Below are 12082 nucleotides of genomic sequence, written 5' to 3'. Positions count from 1 at the left end.
TCCGCTAGTGACCTGAGAGGAAGTGAAAATTCTAGATAATAAAATGATGTTAATTACACAAATATGAAATATTTTAAAGGATTAGTCAATTTTCTTAAAAAATCCAGATAATTTACTCACCACCATGTCATCCAAAATGTTGATGTCTTTCTTTGTTCAGTCAAGAAGAAATTATGTGTTTTGACGGAAACATTCCAGGATTTTTCTCATTTTAATGAACCCCAACACTTAAGAGTTTTAAGTAAGGGATAATGTAGAGGCAGCCGGTAGTTATCGGGAAATAAGCCCCGACAGTGTGATCAGGACCCGACGCGAAGCGGAGGTGGTAAACATTTAGCAAACTGGTTGGCTTCGTAGCTGTCATGCTCTATTTTGTCAAGTTCAGTCTCAGTAAGCGCTCTGTGTCTTGTCATTGTTCGTTCTTCTATCCACTGTTTAAGTGTTTTGTTTTTTCCGTACATGTTAAAATTAATGTCAAAATGTTGTGGTTGTTCAGTGTTTGTCACAAGATGGCGCCAAACAGTAATCTTTATTGGCGCGGAGCGATTTTAATCGTACAAGTAGTACCGGCTATGTGTTATTACTTTGGAGCGGTTATTATTTGAAAAGAACGAACCTGCAAATGTCTCAACTGACCAATCAGAATCAAGCATTCCAGAGAGCCGTGTAATAATGAAGTTTAAAATTGCAGTTTCAACAGAGTTTCAAAGGACTCCAAACTATCCCAAACGAGGCATAAGGGTCTTATCTAGCGAAATGATTGTCATTTTTGGCAAGAAAAATGAAAAATATGCACTTTTAAACCACAACTTCTTGTCTTCCTCTGGTCCTGTGATTCGCCAGCACGACCTCACGTAATACGTCATCATGTCAAGAGGTCACGTATGACGTATGCGAAACTACGCCCCAGTGTTTACAAGTGTGGCGAAAGAGGACCGTGGAATGATACTAATTAATGTCTTTGTATCAGTTTTTTGTTTAAAATGGTCCTCAAATGTGCGTTTCATATATGTAACACGTGATCTTTCCACGTCATTACGCAATTACGTGAGGTCGCGCTGGCGCGTCACAGGACCGGAGGAAGACGAGAAGTTGTGGTTTAAACGTGCATATTTTTTTTGTGAAAATGACAAAAAATGACAATCGTTTGAGATCGTTTAGAGTCCTTTGAAACTGCAGTTTTAAACTGCATTACAACTAATAAATGTTGGGGTCCATTAAAGTCCTTTAAAATGAGAAAAATACTGGAATGTTTTCCTCAAAAAACATAATTTCTTCTCGACTGAACAAAGAAAGACATCAACATTTTGGATGACATGGTGGTGAGTAAATTATCTGTTTTTTTTTATAGAAATTTGATAGTGCTTTTGACTATTTTAGTGCCTGATTTAGTGCAGATTTTATTTGATAACAAATAAAAATGTCAAAAATACAACAAAATAATCTGTATTGCATAATTTTGTAATTGTTAATAAAATATCAGGACAGCATTCCACTAATGGGGCAGTTTAGAGATCCAACCATGTTATTGTTGGGTTGCTAAAGGCTAAAAAAAATATGATAATGAACAATATTAATACTCTAAATATGTGGGTGGTTTTAATTTCTGAGTCATGCAATAAACCCCATACTCACAAACACAAAACAATAGACTTTTAAATCATCAGTGACCATGCATCTGAATGTGTACTGTACTGTATATACAGTACACTCTAAAAAAACAAACGGTGCTATATAGCACCAAAACAATTGCTTTGGATCGTAACGATAGAAGAACCATTTTTGTGCCATATAGCACCGGTGAAGAACCAGTGAAGCACCAGTGAAGCACCAGTGAAGCACCAGTGTAGAACCATATAGGGGCCATATAGCACCACATATGGTTCTACATAGCACTATATGGTTCTACACAGGTGCTTCACTGGTGCTTCACTGGTGCTTCACTGGTTCTTCACCGGTGCTATATGGCACTAAAAATGGTTCTTCTATCGTTACGATCCAAAGCACACTCTAAAAAAACAAACGGTGCTATATAGCACCAAAACAGTTGCTTTGGATCGTAACGATAGAAGAACCATTTTAGTGCCATATAGCACCGGTGAAGAACCAGTGAAGCACCAGTGAAGCACCAGTGTAGAACCATATAGGGGCCATATAGCACCACATATGGTTCTACATAGCACTAGATGGTTCTACACAGGTGCTTCACTGGTGCTTCACTGGTTCTTCACCGGTGCTATATGGCACTAAAAATGGTTCTTCTATCGTTACGATCCAAAGCAACTGTTTTGGTGCTATATAGCACCGTTTGTTTTTTAGAGTGCAACTGTTTTGGTGCTATATAGCACCGTTTGTTTTTTAGAGTGTACAGCCATTCTGTACCTTCACTTTTCACTCGACTGATGTGAAAACATTGTGCTCTTTTCATTACATTAGATCAAGAGGCAAAGAGTAGATGGTCTTTTGTGGCTGTTCGAACACATTCGACCAAATGAGCGACTTAACCACAAAAGCAATCTGATTGAATGCGTTTTCGACTATCTCTAAATGTGCTTCTAATCGTTTTACACCTGTATTTACCACCTGCCAACTTGTGATCCGATCAACCAAAATGCTTCTTAATACAGGAGTAAACAGCACTAAAGTCAAATTAGTTGGTATGCAAGTGTATGTAACCTCAATGATTTTCTCATTATGACACGCAAGCTTGAGTTATCGCCTTACAGCCGTAATCGACTCAATACTGCTGCATAAATCAAAACTATTGCACGCAAACACACATTTACCCAACCAGCACTGCATCAAACCTGTTTGTGTCTTCTTTCATAATTCATCAAAAGTAAATATGCAAATGAATCATCAAGCTACCGGTTTGCTAAATGTTTTCAGCAGTTTGTATTTGTGGCTTTCATGCAGTAATATCTTTGTCTTTGGCGATTGCTCACTAGTAGTCACAATTGATTTTTGCTTCTCTCTTTACTCAGTCAGTGGCTGCTTTTATCCGCAGGTGTCTATTGACCAAAGGTTACACACTCAAACTCCTGTTTTAGCTCCACGGTGTCCCCACTGGGAGATATACTGTATGGCATCTATAGCCAAAGAGCCGCCTGAAGAGAGACAGGGAAAAGTAATGATGCGGATGTCTTGTATCAGGCCCTGGCTGAGCAGGACCCTAGGGACCTCATTTAGATTCTGCTAGGACATGGGCATCCGTGGTAAAAAAGCACCAGAATTGCTGGAAGAAGGGTCTCATGAAGGGCCGTTTTACCAGGCTGTCAGCATGCTTTAAAAACTCATTATACTCCAAATCGGTGCAACAGTCACGTCTCCCACTGTACTAGGGTGGAGAAAAGTCTATTGTCTAGCGTTTTAATGGGTTTGGTTACATTTGATGGGTTTAATGTGAGTAAAAAACTTTGGCTTATTCACAGCTCGGGGTCTTCGCTATGACGCAAGCGGTGCGGGTTTCGGTAAATCGTAGTTTGCCATCCACAGGGCTTCATTTGCATTTTTTCATAGCTAGATTTCAAAACACGTCCATAATTCTGACAAAAATATGGACCTGCAGACGATGCTATGGTCTACGATTGCGGTGAGCAAAATCTGCTTATTATACAATGGGTATGTATTTTATGCTCGCGGTGGCTTAGTGATGAGAGATCTGTGAACTGTGCAGAGATCAGTGATTATAATTGGGCGGGGCATGTTCTCATGCAGCGAGTAGACAAATAGCTCAAAAAAGGGACATTTGCATAGAGGAGAAGAGAGGACAGGGCCACAGGAGTGCCTTATTATAAATTTTGCCAACGCCACAATGAAATCGGTTTGTATCATCATGGGTAAAAGTTAATGAGACCAGAATAGAAATCCCAAGCTGAAAGATGAATGAAATCTTTGATGGCTTCTGTCTTCAATGAATAAAACGCCACATCACAGTGTTGTACCTGCTGTAATTTAATAATAACTACACCTCTTGGTCACCTACATGATATAAAAACTTGTAAAACAGAGTTACAGACACTTTTTAGGAATGTGTACTATTTGAATAATATACACTCACCTAAAGGATTATTAGGAACACCTGTTCAATTTCTCATTAATGCAATTATCTAATCAACCAATCACGTGGCAGTTGCTTCAATGCATTTAGGGGTGTGATCCTGGTCAAGACATCTCCTGAAGTCCAAACTGAATGTCAGAATGGGAAAACAAATTTGGTTGGCATGGTTGTTGTTGCCAGACGGACCACAATCTGCTCAGTTACTGGAATTTTCACGCACAACCATTTCTAGGGTTTACAAAGAATGGTGTGAAAAGGGAAAAACATCCAGTATTCGGCAGTCCTGTGGGCAAAAATGCCTTGTTGATGCTAGAGGTCAGAGGAGAATGGGCCGACTGATTCAAGCTGATAGAAGAGCAACTTTGACTGAAATAATGACTTGTTACAACCGAGGTATGCAGCAAAGCATTTGTGAAGCCACAACACGCACAACCTTGAGGCGGATGGGCTACAATAGCAGAAAACCCCACCGGGTACCACTCATCTCCGCTACAAATTGGAAAAAGAGGCTATCATTTGCACAAGCTCATCAAAATTGGACAGTTGAAGACCAGAAAAATGTTGCCTGGTCTGATGAGTCTCGATTTCTGTTGAGACATTCAGATGGTAGAGTCAGAATTTGGCGTAAACAGAATGAGAACATGGATCCATCATGTCTTGTTACCACTGTGCAGGCTGGTGTAATGGTGTGGGGGATGTTTTCTTGGCACACTTTAGGCCCCTTAGTGCCAATTGGGCATTGTTTAAATTCCACGGCCTACCTGAGCATTGTTTCTGATCATGTCCATCCCCTTATGACCACCATGTACCCATCCTCTGATGGCTACTTACAGCAGGATAACCCCGGATTTCCACCGACTGCGGAACGGCTGCGGATCCGTTGTGGAACGGCGGCGGAGTCAATCGGTTTCCATTCAAGTCAATGTGTGTATTTCCACTGACTGCGCTCCGAATCCGTCACAGCTCCGGCCATCCGCAGCCCTCCGGCACAAATACGCAGAGCTTCTATTTTTGACGGATGCCGGACAGCTTCGCAGGGCGGAGCCATGACTTTATCGCGTGATCATACCTGAATACGCGAGAACTCGTGTTTTTTTTTAATTAAATATTTGCAATACAAACATTACAAACACACACAAATAAAGTAATTAATACAGAAACAACAAATAATAGACAAGAACAGAGCCAGTGGGAGTTTCAAATAAATACATTAAAGATAGAGCATAAATAAATGTTTTAGCAGCCTTTTTATTTTTAGAATTTTGGATGGATATGATGTACTGGTCTGTCTACGTGAGTTCTCGTGTTGTGATCTGGGCTGGTTTGTAAAAACGTCATAATTCAACGGAATAATGGGCAGAGACAGAACTAGGTATCGCGCGATCTTCACGTGAATTTGCGAGACCTCATGGGTCTCGTCACTTCAGCACGCAGCCGCTCTGCAACAAATACTGATCTGGTGGGTATTGACGGACGGCGGAGTGCGGAGCCGTAACGCAGCGGAGCAGATCTGCAGCCGCTCCGCAGTCGGTGGAAATCCGGGGTAATGCACCATGTCACAAAGCTTGAATCATTTCAAATTGGTTTCTTGAACATGACAATGAGTTCACTGCATTAAAATGGCCCCCACAGTCACCAGATCTCAACCCAATAGAGCATCTTTAAGATGTGGTGGAACGGGAGCTTCGTGCCCTGGATGTGCATCCCACAAATCTCCATCAACTGCAAGATGCTATCCTATCAATATGGGCCAACATTTCCAAAGTATGCCTTCAGCACCTTGTTGAATCAATGCCACATAGAATTAAGGCAGTTCTGAAGGCGAAAGGGGGTCCAACACAGTATTAGTATGGTGTTCCTAATAATCCTTTAGGTGAGTGGATGTGTTTTTCCAACCAATGGAAAATTGGGAAAAAAACAGAACCCTGTTTGAAACAAAGAAATATTTTTGCAATTTATTTGCTGCCACTTAAATGACAAAAATTGCACACATAACTTTTAAATATGGCATACAGCACACCAATACATTTTTTTTACCGTTTCCCCCTTTATTTTATCTAATATTTTTACACGCTAAAAAAAATCCTGGGTTGTTTTCAACTTATGGTTGGGTTTGTCCATTTTTTGACCTAGCCACGTCTTAAAACAACCCCTTTTTCATTTTTTATCTATTCTCCTGTTTTAAGGCTGACCACATACGCTTCGGTGACTCTTCAGCTCGGGCAAGAAACACACACACACACAGTCTGGTCACATACATCATGTATGACCTGCATAAAAAACCAAAAATCAAAATTTTAGCCATCAGTTTTATTCAATTCCTAGCATTCCACCTGAAGGGTAGAAGATTGATTTAATGCAGGCCTTCGGTGCCCTGTGTGGATGCTGTCCTTTTGCATCAGCACCAGATTTCTGAGCCTCCCTCCTGAGGAGCAGACAGTTTGGATGAGCATCTTGTCTGTGAATGAGAGCCCGTCTCCCCTCCACCCTTCTCTGGTCTGTGAAGCATCCAGCTGCTCTTAGCACAAACCCAGCTGGACTGACTCAGGCTGGGTGGGGTTGATCCTGGCCCATTTACTGTACATTTACAACATGGTTAATTCCAAGAAATCGGGAATGGGGTGGAAAATGTTATTGATTTTGGATTGTCTTCTATCTTGTTTATGCGTTTGTATTGACTTTTCCACATAACCAGCAACGTTTAAAAGCCTTGTTTTAGCAAAATGGATTGATGGTTGAATCGTTTGCTCTGATGTCATTCATTGTTGCGTTTATGCCGCAGCGGACTAGTAGTGTGAGACCCAGTTTGGATTTGTATTTTTGACACTGACCAGCACTTAACTGGTAATACAAGGTGTACAGTACACAGGGTTTGCTAGTTTTGCAATAAATTAGTTGATTCCACATCAAAGTGCATGTAAACATTTCATATATCTGCAATAATTAAGAAGCTGAATTAAATGCCTTACTAATTTAGAGTCTTAATGTTTTCAGGATTTATCCAAAGCCCTGGCAAATATTTCTTCATCGAGTGCCAAGATTCTGTTACAGGACACTAAATGCATAATGAAGCCAGCAGGATGATAATGATTATGGTGTTTGTCACTATGGTGAGGTGAAAAAAGCAGGACCACATGCTGTAATTTAGCATCAGACTTCTTCCCTTCTTGTGACTTTTAAACTTCAGCAGCTTGTTGCTCTTCAGGTTTGTGCGGATGTGGTTTAGGTTTCTGAATAGTGAATCCTCTCATTTATCCTGTGGGATTGGTTCTGGTGTTTAATGTCTGTGTCTCTGGAGATGAAGATTCATTGCTTTAATAAGAACAGAACCGACAGGAGAGAGAAGAAAGGGCCATTATAGAGAAGCATCCTGGGGACGTGTGATGGTGAGGATACCTGTCTCCCCTCTTATGGTCTTTAATGATGGAGGGAGGCATCTGTTGAGAGCAGCAGGTCTTTGTAGAAAAGTCTTAGGAACTGGTACTTTCTTTGTCTCCATTTCTTTCTTGAACCTAGTCCCTGGTGGATGTGTTGCCTTCCGACTATGAAGACTACATCTTTTATTCATTTTTTTCCTCCTGGAATTGTTTTTAGAGGCATTTTTACTTTTATGAGGGCATATTTTTCACAGCTAATAACGTAGAAACATAAAACGTATCTGTAACGGGATGTTTAACAAATCAAAAAGTGTAACACAATCAATAAATCCAATACATAAACATGAAATGAATGCTGCCCCAACACAACACACACTACAAACAATAACAAACAAGAGATGCATAAAACACCGGATGATATATACATAACACAATCAATCATCGTGTACAAGGACAGAACTACAAAAGAATATGGATGGGGACTACAACAGGAAGGGACATCATTAACAAAAAAATAAGACAACATAGCAGAATGGTATAAGAATTGTTAAAAATATGTTTGTGTCTTGCTGAGTAGTCCCGCCCACTGTGAAATGTTATTGGTTTAAAATCCCACTCCTCATAAAATAGGTCCCTGTTATTGAAAGTAACCAAGGGGACTATTTTCAGGCAAAATCACTACGCCTGCTGCAGCCATGTTACACCAGCAGATTCCTTGATTATTACACCCGAATGAGAGTATAGTTCCTAACCATATCTGCCTAGAAAATCGCAACTTTTTATTTTCCATCTGTCTTAGTACACGATGTAACTACAGAAGTGTCAAGTTTTAAATAGGAAAAAATATTGAAATGTTTTGGTTATTTTTTAGTGGAATGCTAATTAGAGCCCAACCGATATCTCGTCTGGCTGATATTATCGGGTGATAGGCATTTTCCAAACTATCGGCATTCACAATGGCCGATAAATAAATATAAAAAAAACGTACGAAACCGCCTTCATTAGATTTCCTCACTGTTGGTGTTTTTGACAGAGCGCTCTGAACCAGTAACTGCTGGTGGGGTCCAGATTTAGGCGTCTAGCCACTGCCTGAGTCAAGTGATCAGCAATTTATATTTGGCTGTTGTTGTTATTTATCAGAACTTAACAGAATTTGTCTCCAGTCCTATTCAAAGTTATATTTATGAACCAAGTCTTTTAAAACTGGTAACTTTGATTTGGTTGTTGTTGTTTTTGTGTTTTTGTTCAAAGGCATTTACGTTTCATATCTTAAGTTTGTATACATTTTATTTATCAGAACTTTAATATATTTTGATGTTCCTCTGTTCTGTTGTGACAATAAAAGAAACAAAGTTTCTTTTTAAAATGCATTATCATATTATTTTAGTTAAAACTCATAAATAACTACAAATAATTAATGTTAGGGAAATCTGTTAATGTTTTGTTGCGTGTTTCTGAAAAATATCGGCCGATATATCGGAATATCGGATTTGAAAACCAACAAACATTTGTATCGGTATCGGCCTTTAAAATCCTTTATCGGTCGGGCTCTAATGCTAATGGTCTAATCAGATTCAATGGATTATGCTAAGCTATGCTAAAAGTGGTAACACCAGACCCGGAGATCGGCTAAATGGATTCCAAAACAGTAAAAATCAAATGTTTAACTCTAGGGGAGCTGGAAAATGAGCATATTTTTTAAAAAAGTGGAGTGTCTCTTTAATTAGTTAAAATTATTACTATAGTATTCAAACCGCTATATATGAAACTAGATTCACAGTGGATTATTAAATATCAAAAGGTTACAAGGGGCTTTTTTGCTTCCACGTTTTAAATACCTTGGACATTTTTCTCACTTAAAGTGACTCTGGCTTTATATAATGTTGTAATTTTAATTTCGGAGTGAGACATGGGTGTGTGCACGTAAGGGGTTGGCATGTGTTAGATGTGTAAAAATAGCCATAATGAATATGCATGGGCCCTCAATTTAAACTACATACACTTTTGCCGGATCTAATGTGAGAAATTTTGATCGCTCATTATTCTTCGTTCCCTTGTTGCATGTGTGCACATACTGAAATGAGTCATTAATGAAAATTTGTCTGCAAGATTCACTTGAGAGAATGATGTCAATTGATATTGTATTTATCTTACACCTGAGTCCCATAATAAAGTGTACACGTTTCTAACTAACAAATAATAGCTTTCGTCCAATCCAATCCCAAACTCCCATCTTCTAATATATATCCTAATGTAAGCATGTCACCACCTGTATTTGCATGCATATCCGGAGAGAAGCCATCTCGTTTTAAACACCTCTGTCAGCAAGCATCTTCATGCAATATGGATAAAGTATTAAAATGTACCTATAGGTGGAAAGTAAGAGCCCTGGTGATATAAAAAATGTGATTTACTCTGCATTTGTCGGTTAAAAAAGGAAACCTCAGAGCAGTTTATTATATTTTTTTTGTATAGTCATGCGCATTCATTTTTTATTGGCACTACACTTACAGGAATTATTCCCAAGTAGATTTATAATTTCAAAACATTATGTTCCATGTGGCAATCTTAATTTAGACAAGAGCCACATCATCGTCAGGTCTCTGCTGTAATGTGTTTTTGGCTGTTATGTTTGATTTATTAAAATTTTTATCTTACACGCCTGTCACATTCGGAAAATATTGGCATCAGTTTAATTGTCTGTTATCAGGTTGTTTTTGTGCGTACAGAAGGCAGGTAACAGAAATAGCTTTGCAAAACAACAAATAAGTTGTTGTTATGTGAACGCCTTGTTTCTATTGCTTCAGGATGAACAGCTGGCGGAGTATTTTGCCTTCGCTTTCTCTTCTTATCATAAAGAGAGAAAACATTCAGATAGACCTCAGCATAAATTCAGCATGTTCACAGTGTTGTAGTTATGTAATATTTTACCAGTTCTCAAACCTCCCCTATACTGTATTATTCTGTTGTTTCCGTTGCATAGATCCATATGAGGGATTAGAGATTAGGCAGGAGTTGGATTACACAGCTGGCAGTCCAGTGCTCTGTATTCTCATGAACTTCATCACTTTTATCAGGCTCTTTCTCACTGATAACATCAGCATTTGAGTCTTAAAGATCTTCCCAGCAGAGAGAAATCAATCCTCACAACCATCTGTTGAAGTATTTTCACTTGACTGTAATACATCAGATCAATTTTGAAGAATCTGATACAAAGATTTTATTTTATTTTGTTTGTTGCTTAGGTTTTTATTTATTATTTTTATATTTTCCTGAATGGATTTTTACAAGTATGATACAAATAGGTTTCCTATTCATTTATTTAAAGTCCCCCTGTGGTGAAAATCAAGTTTTTATTGTTGTTAGATATGCACCGATATAACATTTTCTCCACCGATAAAGATTATTCAGACTGATATCTGCCTATACTGATTTTAGGTGGTTATATTAACTTGCATTAACTAAATTCTTTAAGGTTACATTTTCTGAATTTTACTCATTCATATAATGACCAATAATATTATACGTTAAACTCGTGATGTTTCTTAACATTTTCTATACACAAGGCTTAAATTTATTGCATTTTCCTGTTGTATTTTGATTGAGAGGATATACATTATCGGCCATGACTGTTGGCTGTTTTTAAACTATCAGCCAATTGCCGATAGTCTACAAATATTCAATCTACGAATATTCAAACCCAGTCTCACGGAGTTGCGTATAAATAGCACAAAGTGTGAAAATCGTACAATACATAAGCCAAATTCCAATTTGGCGTGCATATGATACACCAGTCCTCCACATTCACTTAAACGGTGCATCTTTTGTTGTCTTTTTTTTTGCTATTTTTGTACCATTGTCGCTTGGGTTTAGGGTTAGAACAGCTTTTTATTACATAAAAATGACATCCTAACCTAAACCCCAATTCTAACCACAACTCCAAGTGACCATCGCTTAAAAATAGACAAAAACTAGAAACCTGTATATTAAATAACCTCCTTAAGCAAATCTTAAATCTAACCCTAAACCCAAGCGAAAATGGTTTAAAAAACAGAAAAAAATTGAGAAACCAATAAATAAAACGACAAAAAAGATGCACCGTTTAAGTGAATGGGGAGGACTGGTGTATCATATGCACGGCACGCCAAAATGGAATTTTCACCATAGTGGAATAAATAAATGAATGCAAATGAATGAAAGTTAAACAAAAAATGATTAATAATTAATAATTTTTACATTGCACACAGTGTTTTGATTGGAACAAACTAAAATAGATCACTTCCTGTCTGCGTGTAGCATGCGGCGTAGTCGCACAAGTTTATTTTTTTTTATGCATCCAAAGCTAAAAATCGGATCCGAAAATTACGGGCTTGCAGATTGGCACCCCACACAGCCGAATGATTCATTGAATTTCATCAATTTTTTTAAGTTAAGTGGTTGCAATCATTTATTTAAGCTATATTTAAACAAAAAAGATTAGTAAAGTTAAATTAAATATAAAACTTTTGTTTAAATGTAGCTTAAATAAATTGATTGCAACCACTTACCTTAAAAAAATTGAGTAAATTCAATGAATCATTTTTTTCAGTGTTTGTGACTCTCCTTCCGGTTTATTGGCCGTCATTTGTTGTGTAGGTATTGGAAA

General features: G+C 38.2%; 1 protein-coding gene across 1 annotated transcript in view; it reads left to right on the top strand.

Moving 5' to 3' along the window:
- Nucleotides 1-12082, top strand: part of camkvl (CaM kinase-like vesicle-associated, like) — a 44646-nt gene that overhangs the window by 19709 nt on the left and 12855 nt on the right. The gene's annotated exons all lie outside the window — the stretch shown is intronic.

This window comes from Paramisgurnus dabryanus, chromosome 21 (genome assembly GCF_030506205.2).
Source record: "Paramisgurnus dabryanus chromosome 21, PD_genome_1.1, whole genome shotgun sequence".
Lineage (NCBI taxonomy): Eukaryota > Metazoa > Chordata > Actinopteri > Cypriniformes > Cobitidae > Paramisgurnus > Paramisgurnus dabryanus.
This window is presented reverse-complemented; position numbering and strand designations above follow the sequence as displayed.